We start from the raw sequence: 17,781 nt of genomic DNA, 5'->3' as shown, positions 1-17,781 counted from the left end.
TTTCTTACCTCTGACCCCAACATTACTGAAGGCACTTCATACGTGGAACAGCTTCTCTCATTTGGTCAGATATGTTGTATGGGTGCAATCGGTTCCCAAGGGCATGATTTAAAAAATGTTTATTTTTTAATAACGGGAGCTGTAATGCAGAGCAGGCCGAACCCACAGGCCGTAGCCTAAGGCTGAATATACTCTCAGCAGCTCTGCTATGACTGCATTATATAACCGACCCTCTGCAGGGCATGCAGAAGCCCAGGATGCCCAGCATACCCGAGCGCCATGAAGGAGGAAACCTACACAATAATATGGCCGCCCAGGCAACTGTGGAAAGTGACCCTCGAGCATTGAGCCGTGTGCAGCAACCTGATTGGCTGGAGCATCATCCAAGGACCAGTCCTGACCGGAGCCGGAAGGTGGAGCTGGCCGAATACAAAGGCCATAGCCTAAGGCTAAATATACTCTTAGCAGCTCTCTGACGCTCCCCACAACAACTGCAACTTGTGGGATACACCATGAACGGCTCCTTGGCAAATGCACCACTGATACAGTCCACCCCAGGAGATCTGTGTCTAGCCATATTCACAGGCATTGAACCCTGCCACACAGGTAACTCAGAACGCAAGATCTACCTAACTATGTCGCCTTCCCTACTCGACCATATGACTGTAGTGCCCTCATACTTTCTACCAAACGCCCTCCCACTCCAACCTACTCCCACTAAATCCACCCCTGCATTGTCACACAGGACCCCTGGCCTTCCCACCCACGCCCTCGGAAAGAAAGGAACATGCGCCTGTCCTCGCGTATAAATCCACAGCATGTGCTGTTGCAATCTAAGACCCACTGGCCCACCCTCAAAAATGTTTGTCAGGGGCTTAAAGCCACCCCTACAACAAAATGCTTGCTCTGAGCACAGCCTGCCTCACCAAGCACCACTATCACAGGTTCATGCTCACACCCCGGAAAAACCGCTGCCGGAACAGGTGCCCTTTGGGGCCCACACCCACGCAACCTCCTGTTTCAGTGAGCCTATCATCAATACCCTTCCCGACAACATGGGGACCAAGCCTACTGACAATATTTTGAATGAAGCCAATGGTACCCTGTATACCACCACATGTATTGAGCCCACCGCCATTACTATGTATGAAACTAAACATACCCTGCTTACCTGCATATGTATTGAGCCCACTGCTATAATGATGTTTGAAGCCAAAAAGCCAAATGTACCCTGTATACCACCACATGTATTGAAGCCCACCGCCATTACTATGTATGAAACTAAACGTACCCTACGTATCACTATGTATGAAACTAAGTATACCTCCATATGTATTGAACCCACTGCTATAATAATGCTTGAAGCCAAAAAGCCAAATGAACCCGGTATACCACCACATGTATTGAAGCCCACGGCCATTACTATGTATGAAACTAAACGTACCCTGCATACCTCCGTATGTATATAAGGATGTATGAAGCCAAAGACCCTATCAAGTCTAACGCCACTGCTACATCCCAGGCACTAGGGACTGTGAAACCTATTAACCCCTCCAGGGCTACAGCTACTAGTACTCTTGAGACTGCCCCACTCCTGTATGAAAAACCACCATCTTCCCAACCTACGGCTTCCACTAGGTCGGACGCCACATCCAAACTGGCAGCAGACCCCGCTAGGCCTAATGTTAATGGATCCTGGAGCGCACACCCCTCAACCTGCCCAGCGCCTTTGGCTCCACTAAAACTGGGCCTAGCACACCTGATGAATCAGCCTATGCCCCAGCCGAGCTCACCACCAGTGAGCTTAATGGAATAGCCAGCAAACACCCCACTCTAAATATGACCGGAAACATTACTGCCACGACTCACGGTATTAGATTCGATAACACTACCCCCTCAGAGGCGACTGCAAAACCTATCAAAGGAGCCCTCATCAACACCAGATCCCTCCTAGCCTACGCCCTCGACATCTCTGACCTCATCAAAGCAAACAATCTTTACCTCCTTGCCATTACAGAAACCTGGCTGCATGCTGCGGCAGGTCCTACCCTATCTCTCGCCATCCCGGTTAACTATACCATCTTCTGTTAGGACAGACCCTATTCTAAAGAAGGAGGAGTAGCCATAATAGCCACAACAACAAAAAAATCATAACGATCAGAGAAATGCCAGACCAACTGTTCCACTGTGGAGAACTACTATCCATCAATCTATCCCTATCTAGCACTGACACTCTAACAATCCACACCATTTACAGACCTCCAGGCCCTCTATCCTCCTTCCAGGAAGACATCGCTAATCTCTTTCTAACAATACTAAACCTTCCTCCAGAATAATCCTTTTGGGACATAAATCTAGGCCTCAACCACCCTGCAGACTTGAATGCACTGACCATAGCCAACTACTTGTCAGCCTTAGGCCTGACCCACCGCATCACGGTCCAGACCCACGACAAAGGTCGGACATTAGACTGGCTGGTGTATATGAATTGTAACGCCAGCATCATATCAAACACTCCATGCCCTTGGTCGGACTATAACATTATCATGTTTTCTATTCCCAGTAATAATCTACCAAACACAATCTCGCCAATCGCACCTACCTGCCTTTCTAGAAACCCATGTAACATTACTCCTGCAAACATGCTCCCATTACTGCAACCTATAACTAACTACCAATACACTGATAGCGATTCCAATTCTATGGTGGAGCTATACAATCAAACACTCCCGCCAGCCATCGACAAGTTTGCTCCAATGAGAATGCGCAAACCAAAACCACAATCGCACCTGAATGCCTGGTTTACCCCCAAACTTAAAATGTTACGCTCCTCCAAGTGAGCTGCAGTATCCCTATGGTAAAAATCCCTGCCACCCAAGAACAAAGAACTATTCATCTCCTTTTCTAAAGCCTACAACAACTGAATACAAACATCCAAATCAGGACCTAGAGAGCTCTTTGCCATCCTGCGAGAATTGGAAACCCTTATTATTCCCCGACAGCTGTACCAACAACCGCATCTGGTGCACCAATATCCAAAAGGCACTCACTGACAAAATTGCCACTCTCCAAACCAAAATCAAAATAAAGAACAATAAACTACCACAGTCAGAAACACCAATACCGCTGCTAGCCCATCCTTTTGAGCCATTCACGTTCAACCCGGTCACTGTGTCTGAAGTTACCAAAATCATAGAAGGCCTTAAGCCCTCAAGATGCCAAGGTGACATCTTCCCAGCTCCCTTCATCAAAAACTGCGTCACTGAACTTGCCCCCTTTATCGCAGCACTCACTAACAAGTCTTTCTCAGCAGGCGACGTCCCCACCAACCTTAAAGATACCTGGGTATTCCCACTGCTAAGAAAGCGCACACTAGACCCAAACAATCCAACTAACTACCGCCCTATCCCAACAGTGCCAATACTGGACAGAACAGCATATCTGCAAATCCAGAAATACTTAGAAACACACACTCTGCTTGGCCTGCGCCAATCCGGCTTCCCGCTTCCGCCCCGGTAATGGAACCGAAACAGCACTCTTGGACCTGAAAATCCAAATGGATGAAATCTTAGACAGCAGGAATCTGGCAATTCTGCTCCTGTTAGATCTCTGAGCAGCCTTCGATTTAGCCGACCACAAAATACTATGCCGACACGTCTGAACAGCCGCCCGCTTCTCTCTCAAGGCCATAACATGGATAGAGTCCTTCCTTGCAATTCACACAATGAGGGTCTTCTCTAACACAGCCACTGCTTCCCTGTCCTTGTCTCCTGTGGGGTCCCCGAAGGATTGTGCGTTTCACTGATGCTTTATAATATCTTCACAAAACCACTCGTCGACTTACTGGACATCTTGGGTGTCTCCTATACAAACTATGTGGACGACATCCACATTCTTGTGCCCACCACAGGTAACCACAATTCTGACTCTGCTGCACCAAATCTAATTTACCAAACCATCCAAATTTGGATAGCCCATCATGGTCTTTGTCGTAACGATGAAAAAACAGAGATACTCCTCGTTGGAACTCAGTTTCGCCTTAACAAACTACAAGACGACTACAAATCCTTCACCATTGATGGACACCCCATTTATGTCTCCAAATCAGTAAAAAGGTTAGGGTTCTATCTAGATTCCTGTCATGATTCCTGCCCCCAGCCCTCGGAGATGTCAGGCTGGAGCCAGGCCACGATCACCTACATGGCCCTTAAGGGCCGCTCCATCCTTCCAAAGACCCACTTGGAGTCAGACTTGGCGCCTGTGGCGCCAGGCTCACACACTTCCCTAGGATGGCATTGAACATTGGACTTGTAGTGCATAAGGGGGGGGCAAGATGGATGCCCCCACATATTCCGGTTCGTAGAACTGCATGTGCAGTCTAGCCTTTTGGGTGTGGTTCAACCCAGGGATACCTGGGATAAATAGAGACTATTTAAGCCACGCCCAGGCCGAGAAACACGCTTTGCGTTTCTCTGCACCTGCAGCGTGACACTCACCATGCTCGGATCGGTCTCCAGAAGGCCTGCTCCTTTCTTCCGCGCCCAGCGCCCCTGCAAGAACAAGAACACAATTAATAATAGCCTTACCTTGCGGAGCATCCAGCTTCCATCCATCGCTCTTCCAGTCCTCTGGGCAACTACGGTGGTGTCATCTTCATCTTGGCACGCTGCTTCCTAAGAAAAGGGAAAAGAACAGAAGAGAAGACATTAGTAAGCATTCTGCATAACTTCGCTTACTTGAAAACTGTACGAGATTCAAACGCTTACCTGAATTCAAGCCGCTCGGGGTAACTTCAACTCCGGAGCATCTCATCAATCTGCAAGAGGAAAAAGACATACCAGGTTAGTGTGGAAAGCATTCGGAGGCGCCGCACATCGGGCTCACTCACCGCGCTTCTTCCTCTTACCTGGCATCCACGCTGAAACATCGCAGCACCTACAAGGACACAGAGAAGAAACTCTGATAAATACAAGTACGAAGGGGGTGCACCGCGCATCGCGCCCTCACTCACCATTTGTGCTACTCACCTCAGCAACACGCCGTCATCTCCGAACCCCGTCCATCACCTAAGGAAGGAAAGACACATTATAGAAGGGACGAGAGTTACAGAACTGTTCATAAGACTCATTCTACTTACCGGGTGGGCTGAAGTTACAGCAAGCCCAGTCCGTCTGGCTCACTAGGCAGCAACGAGCTCGCATCAATCAACGCACCCCTGCACTGAAAGCAGGACGGAGAGCGCGCTACACAAGAAAACAAGATGAGGAGTGGACCAAGGGGAAGGTTTGGACCCCAGGAAAGAGGGGGGGGTCAAGCACGCAGAGACACTAGAGAGTAAAACTCTGACAATCCTGTGTTTCAGGCCCAGTCTCCAGTCAAGTAGACTCCAGGGAAGGGTTTGAGGTCGTAGGAGGTCCGAACAGGCTGAGTGGCGTCCCCGTGGATACCAGGTGAGCGTTACAGAACGCAAAGCCTCACACCACAATCCACCTGGGCGTCATGGAAACGTCAGAAAAAGACCAGTTAGCCCAAATGTTGGGGCAGCTACGTTCCGAAGTACATGCAGCCAGGCAGGAGACCAACACCCTGAGGAGAGAGTTGATAGTTGCTAAAGAACACACTGATGATTTAAGCCGGCAACTTCACCAGTCACAAGCGGGGCATGCACCGTTGCAGGGAAACGTGCCCTCAATGCCAGTACCATCAGCCAACCCCGTTCAGATAACCCTTCCTGGGGAAGTTCCCTTGGCCCGCCCAAGTGATTCATGGGGGTTCCCAAGAAGTATGCAACATTCATGAATCAATGCCGCCTGCACTTCCTTTGCAGACCAGGGGCCTTTCCGAATGACCAATCACGGGTCGCTTTTGTGCTATCCTATCTGAGCGGAAGCACCGCGGACTGGTCTGTACCCTTTGTGAATTAAGACGATCCTTTGCTGCATGACTTCAGGGGTTTTCAGCAGGAGGTGGAAAAACTTTTTGCCCGTTGTACTCATGGGCAGGCATTAGACAATTAACTTCTGTCTCTACGTCAAGGGAACCAAGACCTATTAACATACATAGCCACGTTCAATAGACCCGTAGTTGAAGCAGAATGGTCTGAGGAGAAAAGAACCACGTTATTTCATCGGGGTCTGCGGGTAGAGCTCAAAGATGTTCTCGCGCAAGTAGTGAACCCCCCGAAAGATTGTTCATAATTTATTGACCTTGTTTCTTAACTGGATCATAGGTTGCAAGATCAAAGAGCAGATCGAACCAGACCGGACCCTTGCCCTGTGTATGTGCGTTCAAAAGACAATGTCTCTCGAACAACAGAAGGCTCATGGGAACCAATGCAAATCGGGGGGGTCAGATCCCCCTTGACTAAGGCGGAAAGGGATAAAAGGAGACAGCAGCAGCTATGTCTATACTGTGGAAGGTCAGGTCGATTCCTTAAAGAGTGTCCGGTGAAGCCACCGAAGAGGACGGTAAGGGCCACGGACAAGGAAGATACCATCAAGGAATCGGAAAACTCCCAAGCCCGGCAAGTGTAGGGGTCCACTTGTCGAGCGAAGAAGGTGAACTACAGACCTCCCATTTTGCACCATCTGTGGTCTTGATCAATCACCAACAACCATCTCGGATGCACGCAGTAAGAGCATACATAGACAGTGGAGCCGTTGGGAATTACATAGACCAGGATCTCGCAGCAAAGATGGGGCTTCCTTTATGCCCTAAGTCAACCACAGTTGATGGCACAGAAATAGCTTCTGGTCCAGTATCCCAATGCACTGCAACCTTAACCCTTCTGTGCCAGGATGGACACCAAGAATCTATCGTTTTCGACCTCATTAAAGCAACTCAGTTTCAGTTGATTTTAGGAATGCCATGGTTGGTAGCTCATAATCCTCAAATCGATTGGCGAGCAAAAGAGTTGGCCTTTTCCGAGAATTGCGCCCACACATGTTATCGCCAAGGGAAACAACCAATTGATACCAGAACTTCTATGCTTGGGACAGTGGCAACCGGTACCCTACCAAATGAATACCAGGATTTTCAAGATGTATTTCAGAAAGAACAAGCTAATACCTGACCACCGCACAGACCATACGATTGCCAGATCGACCTGATACCTGGCGCACAAATCCCTTGTGGACGAATCTACGCACTCACAGAACCAGAAAACCAGCACCTGAAGGCCTATCTCGACCAATACCTGGCAAACGGGTTTGTCTGTCCCTCGAAGTCTCCAGCAGCCAGTCCCCTATTATTCGTACTGAAGAAGGAAGGGGACATGAGAACGTGCATCGACTATCGCGCACTCAACCAGATTACCGTGAAAAATCGTTACCCTCTGCCGCTAATCCCTGAACTGCTTGATCAAGTCAAAGATGCCCAAATCTACACAAAACTAGACCTGAGAGGAGCATACCACCTCGTTCATGTGTAAAAGGGTGACGAATGGAAAACCGCCTTTCATATCAGGTACGGCTTATACGAATATCAAGTAATGCCCTTTGGCCTTTGCAACGCACCCGCTGCATTTCAATACTTCATGAACGATGTGTTACGGGAATTGATTGATGTCTATGCTCTAGTGTACATTGACGATATCATAGTATATTCTGCATCAAAGCAGGACCACGTCAAACACGTGCGATCCATATTTGCGAAACTCCGTCAACACCAGCTCTATGCCAAGCTCGAAAAGTGATAATTTCATGTCTCCGAGGTGGAATTCCTTGGCTTCATCCTAAGTCCGAATGGAAATCGAATGGATGTACACAAGGTAGATGCTATCCTAAACTGGCCATCCCCAAATTCATTCGAGGGAGTCCAAAGCATGTTGGGTTTCGCAAACTTCTACCGCCGGTTCCTCCCGGGGTTTTTGCAAATTGTGCATCCCATCACATCATTGTTAAGGAAATGCAATAAAAAGTTTAATTGGACAAAAGAAGCAGAAGAGGCTTTCCAGGAACTCAAGGCAAGATCCACTTCCGCCCCAATTCTACATCACCCTCTCCCAGATCTCCCGTACCTGGTGGAGACGGATGCCTCGAGCATGGCTATGGGAGCCGTCCTTTCATAAAAGGACCCCGAAACGGGTCAGTTACACCCTGTTGCCTTCTGGTCGCGTAAATTCACACCCCCCGAGCTCAATTACGCTATCACGGACAAAGAACTCCTGGCCATTAAGTCAGCCTTTAAGGCCTGGCAACACTACCCTCTGGGCGCCAGATACACAATCACCGTAATAACTGACCATCAGAACCTCCAGTACCTAAAAACAGCAAAGGCTCAATCCTCACGACAATTACGTTGGGCTCTTTTCTTCGCTGCATATGACTACGTGATCACATTTCGACCAGGGGTAAAAAACGGGAATGCCGATGCCCTTTCCCACATGGGTGTAGAAGAACAGGGGTATCGGACCCCTGACCCGATAGCCATCATCCCGAGGGACAAACTCCTAGGAATCACAGCAACCATAACTCAGAAGGAATTACATGAAGAAATCCAAAACTTACTGAGTCCTGAGCAATTACAAGTGTGGAGTACACAAGGAGAACATTACATGGTAAAGGACCAGTTGCCCTACTTCAGGAACCGTTTATTCTTGCCAAACCAAGAACTACGAGAACAAGTCATGTTCGGTTATCATGATTCTTTAATCGAAGGCCACCCCGGAATCGCAAAAGCCCTAGCCAAGGTGAAACGAAATTACTGGTGGCCCACGTGGCGTAAAGACATTATCAATTCATCCTATCTTGTGGAGTGTGTGCACAAAACAAATCATCCAAGCAGAACCCGGCTGGGCTCTTATAACCATTGCAGATTCCACCAGCACCCTGGCACACATTATCCCTCGATTTATTACCGATTCACCGTCCAGTCAAGGGTTTAACACCATTCTAGTAGTCATGGACCTGTTTTCGAAAATGGCACACTTCATTCCTCTTAAGGGGCTCCCAAACGCTTCCACTCTGGCAAAGGTATTTCTTGAAGGCATTGTATGGCTCCATGGGTTTCCTTCGGTACTGGTCTCAGACCGAGGTACTCAATTTGCGTCTAACTTCTGGAGGAAATGCTGCTCTATGGCTCAAATCGACATCCGGCCATCCACCAGTCACCATCCCCAAACGGATGGTCAAACTGAGAGGACGAATCAAACGCTCGAGCAGTATCTGCGCTGCATGTTACACCAAGCTGAAGGAAGCTGGTCAGACCTATTATGGATAGCTGAATATGCTTATAATAATTCCATACACACCAGCACTAGGCAGACGCCCTTTTATACCATGTATGGCAGGCATCCACGTACTTCTGAGTTAGACGTCCCTACAACCTTGGAAATACCAGCAATCAAAACCTAACACACGACCATTTCTCAAACCTTTAAAAGAGCAGCTGAACACCTACTTCAAGCTAAGGATCGACAAAATATGTTTGCTGATCAACACCGAGTAAAAGCCCCCAATAACCAGGTTGGAGACAAAGTCTGGCTGGCATCTAAACACGTGCCCATTAAAGGAACCCGAACCTTCCGTCCAAGATACCTGGGTCCATTCACCGTCACCTCCGTGATAAATCCAGTGGCTGTCAGACTAGCCTTACCATCAAACATGCAGATTCATCCTGTGTTCCACGTGTCTCTCCTTTAACCTGTTCAACCTGGGACCCGAATAGCAACGCCACCGAAGCCAGTAGTAGTCATTGGAGAGCCAGAATCTGAAGTCAAGGACATCCTGGATGGATTCAAAGTACATCAGATCCAACCTATACTACTTAGTGGACTGGAAGGGGTATGGTCCGCAGGGCAGAACATCAGAACCTTGTGAGTATATCCATGCACCTCGCTTGCTTAGAAGATTTCATCAAAACCATCCAACCAAACCAGGACCAGACAGGAGAACCACCTTGAGAGGGGCCTTGGGGGGGAGTGCTGTCATGAATCCTGCCCCAAGCCCTCCGAGATGTCAGGCTGAAGCCAGGCCACAATCACCTACATGGCCCCTAAAGGCCTCTCCATCCTTCCAAAGACCCACTTGGAGTCAGACTTGGTGCCTGTGGCTCCAGGCTCACACACTTCCCTAGGATGGCATTGAACATTGGACTTGAAGTGCATAGGGGGGGGCAAGATGGATGCCCCCACATATTCCGGTTCCTAGAACTGCATATGCAGTCTAGCCTTTTGGGTGTGGTTCAACCCAGGGATACCTGGGATACCTAGAGACTATTTAAGTCACGCCCAGGCCGAGAAACACGCTTTGCGTTTCTCTGCACCTGCAGCGTGACACTCACCGTGCTCGGATCGGTCTCCAGAAGGCCTGCTCCTTTCTTCCGCGCCCAGTGCCCCTGCAAGAACAAGAACACCATTAATAATAGCCTTACCTTGCGGAGCATCCAGCTTCCATCCATCACTCCTCCAGTCCTGTGGGCAACTACGGTGGTGTCATCTTCATCTCGGCACGCCGCTTCCTAAGAAAAGGGAAAAGAACAGAGGAGAAGACATTAGTAAGCATTCTGCATATCTTCGCGTACTTGAAAACTGTCTGAGATTCAAACGCTTACCTGAATTCAAGCCGCTCGGGGTAACTTCAACTCCGGAGCATCTCATCAATCTGCAAGAGGAAAAAGACATACCAGGTTAGGGTGGAAAGCATTCGGAGGCGCCGCACATCGTGCCCACTCACCGCGCTTCTTCCTCTTACCTGGCATCCACGCTGAAACATCGCAGCACCTAAAAGGACACAGAGACGAACTCTGATAAATACAAGTACGAAGGGGCTGCACCGCGCATCGCACCCTCACTCACCGTTAGTGCTACTCACCTCAGCAACACGCCGCCATCTCCGAACCCCGTCCATCACCTAAGGAAGGAAGGACACATTATAGAAGGAACGAGAGTTACAGAACTGTTCATAAGACTCAATCTACTTACCGGTAGGGCTGAAATTACAGCAAGCCCAGTCTGTCGGGCTCACGCCAGTGAAGCAACTAAGCAGCAACAAGCTTGCATCAATCAAAGCACCCCTGCAGTGAAAGCAGGCCGGAGAGCGCGCTACACAAGAAAACAAGGTGAGGAGTGGACCAAGGGGAAGGTTTGGACCCCAGGAAAGAGGGGGGTCAAGCACGCAGAGACAATAGAGAGTAAAACTTTGACAATCCTCTGTTTCAGGCCCAGTCTCCTGTCAAGTAGACTCCAGGGAAGATTTTGAGGTCGTAGGAGGTCCGAACAGGCTGAGTGGCGTCCCCATGGATACCACGTGAGCGTTACAGAATTCCTCGCTCTCCCTTACAAGACATGTGAATGCAATAGACTCTGCTGCAGCATACACAACCAACTTCATCAATGCCTGCAGACCCTTCTTATCCCCTGGAGCACTGCATTACACTAGCTAGAGCACTGATTCTCTCAAGAATAGACTATTGCAATTCAGTCTTTGCAGGTTCAACAGCTAGCAACATCAAATAACTCCACATTATACAAAACAATGCCCTAAGAGCTGCCTTGAACATACCAAAAAGGGAGCACATTTCATCTGCCAGACGAAACGCCCATTGGCTCCCGGTACAAGATTGCATTCTGTTCAACAGATTATCTCTCACTTACAAATGCTTCTCTAACACTGCACCCTCATACCTATCGAGCAAAATTACCAAATCTCAATCCACTAGACCTACCGTGGCCACCTACTCACACCTACTCTCCATCCCCAGATTCAAGCAGTCGAAAGCAGGAGGCCGCAGCTTCCTGGTGGTAGCCGCCAAACATTGAAGCTGTCTCCCACGCTTGCTTCCCTCTGAAACATCTAATTGAGCCTTCCATAAAAGCCTTAAAACCTGGCTTTTCTTGCAAAACCCCAAAACCCTATAGACCACCATGCCTCACCAGGTATGACCTGCGCCCTCTGTCATCTCTGACATATGCTACTGGTATGCGCACCTTTGTAACCAGCAACCAGTCTCATGTTTTATGTACTTTTACCTTCTGTCTCTTACCTGTGTTCTTTGACCTGAATGTAACCAGCGCACAGATGCCTACTGACTGGGAACGCTGTACAAATGCTAAATAAATAAATAAATAAATACAGCAATTTTCTGAAAATGTGACAGAAGAACTGGCTGTCCCCTCGTGTGTCAATATTCTAGGAGGCTCAAGGCAGCATGAAGATCATTTCAGATGTTAGCATGATAGACACCTCCCTCATACCCCATCCTCCCTCTCCCTTTTACGTGACTAGCCTATGTCTTCTATAATGAAAAGAGGGGGTTCCGCACACATCTGTTACTGTGCCACAAAGAATATCACTCAAGACTGGTTTTGTTTGCTTTTTCTTGCATTATTTTGCTTGCTTTTTTATTTTTTGATTATAGCCCGTGTTGATGACACGTGTTTTGTCACTCTTAGTATGCCTTTCTCAAATCTGGGCAATAGCTTCTCCACAGGTTGCTATCTCAAATTAGACAAAAACACATAAATAAAATAATTTTTTGAAAGAAAGCATATTTTTCAAAAAGATAATTCCCATCAGTTATCACATTGTAAAGTAGATCATGCTTTAACATCATAAATTTCCATCATGAAGATCAAAGTTACCACATACCATCATGACGACCAGTTGTAGGGTTGAGACATGCGTAATGATAAGTATTCCTAGGTAGATGGAACAGGGAGAGAAAAAAAGAGAAGAAGGTAGGGCGGGGAGAGACAATGTAGTAGGAAAAAAATAATAAAAGGGGACAAGGGAGAGAAAAACAACAACATATAAGAAGGGAGTTAGCGCTATTTAACTTCAAAAGTTCCATTTATCTACTAATGTGATTAAATACAAATGTTCTCCAAATAGGGCTTACCTATCTCTTGGTGTTCAAAGTCTCTCTAATAACGTAGTTTGAGCACATGAAACAAGAGTCCCATCCGACTATTAAGCGATGTTCGTACTTGTAGAGGTAAAATAATATATAATTTGGGGAATGGGTTAGTTTTCCTTTTCATACTCCTGGATTGTCATTCTATTATTTATAGAGTTCAGACTAAGCGAAAAATGCATTTGCTTTATTTAAAAAATTCTACTTTAAACTTAGTGCAAACTTAAATTTTTTCCGGTCATTAATACTGTTTTGTCATGCGTGCTGCGTTATATTAATGCGGTTTTGTGCTAATAACCAGTTGATTAAAAAGACCCTCAGAAGACACTGGGGCCTGCTCAAATTGGACCCACATATCGGACCACTGATACAGGATCACCCAACAATAGTGTATCGACGGGCGAGAACGCTGAAACTGAGCCTCAGCCCGTCACTATTACCTAACGACAACGAGGAAAAACCAGAAAATTGGTTACAACCCAAATTAGGCTTCAGAAAGTGTGCAACGTGCACCATGTGCAAGCATGCGGTCACCATGACTGACCACTTTGAGAACAAGGATGGAATCAAAATGAAAATATGAGAACAGATCAATTGTCGGACAAAGTACGTGATCTATGCGATCATATGCATTTGCAGTAAAATGTATATTGGAAGCACGATCCGAGAACTCCGCACGAGAATTCGTGAGCACTTGGCAGTGATTGGAAGCCAAGATAAAAATCTACCACTGGCAGAACACTGGCAGAGACGTCACCAGATGGACTGTAAGCAGGACATTAAATTCATTGCTTTAAAAAAGGTGTCCTTGGGATGCCGAGGTGGAAACCTAGAACTACGACAAGAAGAAGCGAAATTAATCAACTATTTCAGATGCATAGAAACCGGTTTAAATACGGACAATGAGATGTCCAATTTTCTTTAAATAACTCTAGCAATAACAAAAAAGAAACTATGCCAAAGAATGAGAAACCAAGACTCTAGAGATAAATTTCTCTTGTAGACGTATCTACGAAGCATGTAACTTATGTACCATCATAATTAATGAAATGTTGAATCATATGTAATTCATGTTGCTCACATCTAAACAGCCCTTTTATGTATCTATTTTCGGACAAAATTTGGGAATTAATTTGAATCTATTAATAATACGGTAATCTAGAGGAGACAAATGGAATCCACACATCTATACATTTAGAAAAGGAAAAAGGAAACACACATACGTTTAATAAAACAAATGTTTTTGATAGTAACAAGAGGAACTCCCGTCCCCTGCACACCTCTTAATATTGGAAATAAAATCCAACCAAAATTTAAATATACATTTAAATAAATGTCAGCAATTTCACTAGTTTATGTTTCTGGAACAGCTAAATTCGTAAATCATTTAGTTTTGTAATTCTTTATTAGAAAGCAAGTTTCAATAGACACAGTATTATACAAAAATTATTATTTTATCCACATGATATTTTTAGTGCTTATTTTCAACAAAAATCAGAGTTCAGTTCACTCATGGTTAGATACAATACAAAACGTTCTTAATATGGAGCTCTACGTGTTTCGAGAGTATGCCTCTCTTCTTCAGGAGCAATAACTATTTCATTAAACACAGTATTTCCAAATAATAATAATTCCGCAATCCTCTAAATGTAAATTGAAATTTCAACAGATAATTTCTCTTCCAAACACAAAACAACAGTGTTTTTCTTTTCTTTTGGACTTCAATTGTCCATTTCGATGTGGAATGATGGAAACGTCATCTTATGAAACAGTTCTCATATGTTCTGAAAATAATAATAGTGATATGTGTATTAGATAATGGTTAGATCAATTCGTCCCTATGGTGTTAGAGGGATAAAACATCCTTGTTCCTACCTAAGTATTGTTATCAAGTCCTGTGTGTTTCCAGATTCTGTAGTACACTGTGTGTCAACGTGTTTATCCACCGTAATGCCTAGTCAGCTTACAATCTATATAAGGTATAGTAATATGTGTCAAGCTGTAAAAACGCTTTTCCAATTCTACAAATTTAAATTCAAAAGTCAGTGTGTTAACTGTGTGTTGCTGCAGTATCGGGTAATAGCGATGTTAACAATCCCAGCACAGAAGTCAATTCCCGTTGGTTCTCCAAAAGTCTACACGAAGAATAACGAGTTTGCTTTGATTGCTTTCAGAATTCAAGATGCCCCAAATTATAGATACTGTGATATCATAAAAGATACACATAATATTCTAAGTTTTTAAATAATTGAACTTTGTCTTCTAGCACGGTGGACTTCAATGTTTTTGTTCAGGTTCATGTCCTATTCCACTGTTTTTTATGGGTCTCTCCTCATTCTTTTATGTACATACTCTGAGACTACTCTGAGACCACACAGGTTGTGAATTAGCACAGTACAAAAACGTTCAAAGCCAACATAACATTCATATGGGGAAGTGTACAGTCAAGTATGTCAACAGGGAGGGGGGAAAGGTGCGGGAATATCATTGGAGTCATCGGTTAAAGCTGGGATGAGATTGGGGAGGAAGTTGAAAGTCTGCGATTCATGCTCAGCCCCTAACTGCCACAAACATGAAATATTTCTAAGAAAAAAGCAAAACAAATGCCAAAAATGTGTCATCCCAACTTAGAGTTTCAGACGAAATAAAGTAAGCCAACATTTTACAGAAAAAATGCAATGATAAGCTTTAATTTTGTTTTGAATTTAAATGTGGTTCTTAAATGTAATAATCAGGTGCTGATATTTTACATTTTCCTCCTGGCTTATAAAGCCTTAGACAAAGATTGGAATATTGTATTTTTTTACGTTTTTTAAAGCACTCTCTAACATCACAAGTAAGCTTGAAAATGTAAACAAAGCAGCCGTCAGCCTTGTTCAAGAAGAGATTGGGGTATGCATGCTTAAAGCCCCAATCCTTCTTTCATGCGCTTGTTTTGATGGTAGCAGCTCCTTTTGAGGTGGAGAAGCACACAGCAGGGTTCAGGGATTGACATATCCCTTTCACTGAACTCCAGCTTCTCACGCAGATCACGTTGCCATCATCCATTCAGTGAAGCTAGTTCAGAAGCACAGACTGCCAACAAGCAAGACTCTTTCTCACTCTTTGAACGAACCACAGGTGGCAAGGAGTCTGGCAGGAGTTTAGAAGAGACCAGGTGCTGCTTTCAGAAACAGCGAATGTGCATGACTGTTTAATGCCTAATGAAAGCACTAGGGTAACAATGCAAGTGTATCATGATGTAAGAAATTGTTTTGTACCGGAACTGACCAAGCTGAGGGACTTCTCCACAAGCGTTGTATTTCTCATTTCCTTGTTTTATTAAATAAAACCTACAAAGTTACATTGAAAAAAGCTAACACAATGGAACAGTGGAAAGTCACGATTCATCTCCTTGAGTTGGCTTTTTCCATATTGTTTTGTCTACGCACTGCTGGATGGACGACAGAAAATGTGGACATGATGCACCCTTGTTTACATATCTATTAACTTAATAAATTATCACGCAGAGATGGCAGGTGCGAGAAGTCAGACTCAGTGAACCAGAGGCGGTCTGCAGTGGTTTCACCTCCACAATTTCTTATGGTGGGCTGTTTGGTCATGGCTGGTGAATCACCACGACATAATAGATTTATAATAGATAAATATATGTAGATATGGGAGAGCAGGTATGGAGGCGCGAAACAAGGGGGTCAAGGCGACCCACCATTAAAAAAAAGAAGAGAACGATTGTATGATAGTGAAATTGCCACGAGCAAACCGTCCACTATGAACATTTTCATTGAGCCCTTGGGGATCATTATTAGGGAAAATGCTGAAATTAAGGGCATCCTGATTAACGGCTGTATCTCCAGGGTCCTGGTATATGAAGACGACTGTTTAGTCTTGCTCTCAGACCCAGAACATTTGTTTCAGGAACTTCTCTTGACTTTACAGGCATTTGGTTGAGTGTCAAACTATAAAGTTAATGTTCCAAAGTCATTGATCTTTCCGATCTCTCCAACATGTCATAGAGGTCTTCTTGGAATTGATCAAGATGTCTGGGCAGAGAATGTATTTAAATATCTGGGTATTCAAGTTTCCAGTAATATCCAAATTAAACTTACAGAGATAACAACATTATGCTTGAAATGGGAAAAGCTAAACCTGACGTTGTGGGGAAAGATCAATGCAATTAAGATGACCCTACTTCGTACGTTGCTTTATGTCTTCAGTATTCTCCCTCTTCCTCTGACACGCTTGCTTCCCTCTGAAACATCTAATTGAGCCTTCCATAAAAGCCTTAAAACCTGGCTTTTCTTGCAAAACCCCAAAACCCTATAGACCACCATGCCTCACCAGGTATGACCTGCGCCCTCTGTCATCTCTGACATATGCTACTGGTATGCGCACCTTTGTAACCAGCAACCAGTCTCATGTTTTATGTACTTTTACCTTCTGTCTCTTACCTGTGTTCTTTGACCTGAATGTAACCAGCGCACAGATGCCTACTGACTGGGAACGCTGTACAAATGCTAAATAAATAAATAAATAAATACAGCAATTTTCTGAAAATGTGACAGAAGAACTGGCTGTCCCCTCGTGTGTCAATATTCTAGGAGGCTCAAGGCAGCATGAAGATCATTTCAGATGTTAGCATGATAGACACCTCCCTCATACCCCATCCTCCCTCTCCCTTTTACGTGACTAGCCTATGTCTTCTATAATGAAAAGAGGGGGTTCCGCACACATCTGTTACTGTGCCACAAAGAATATCACTCAAGACTGGTTTTGTTTGCTTTTTCTTGCATTATTTTGCTTGCTTTTTTATTTTTTGATTATAGCCCGTGTTGATGACACGTGTTTTGGCACTCTTAGTATGCCTTTCTCAAATCTGGGCAATAGCTTCTCCACAGGTTGCTATCTCAAATTAGACAAAAACACATAAAT

The sequence above is a fragment of the Ambystoma mexicanum genome, assembly GCF_040938575.1.
Source record: "Ambystoma mexicanum isolate Mex_15411 chromosome 12 unlocalized genomic scaffold, UKY_AmexF1_1 Mex_chr12_unloc.1, whole genome shotgun sequence".
Taxonomy (NCBI): domain Eukaryota; kingdom Metazoa; phylum Chordata; class Amphibia; order Caudata; family Ambystomatidae; genus Ambystoma; species Ambystoma mexicanum.
This window is presented reverse-complemented; position numbering follows the sequence as displayed.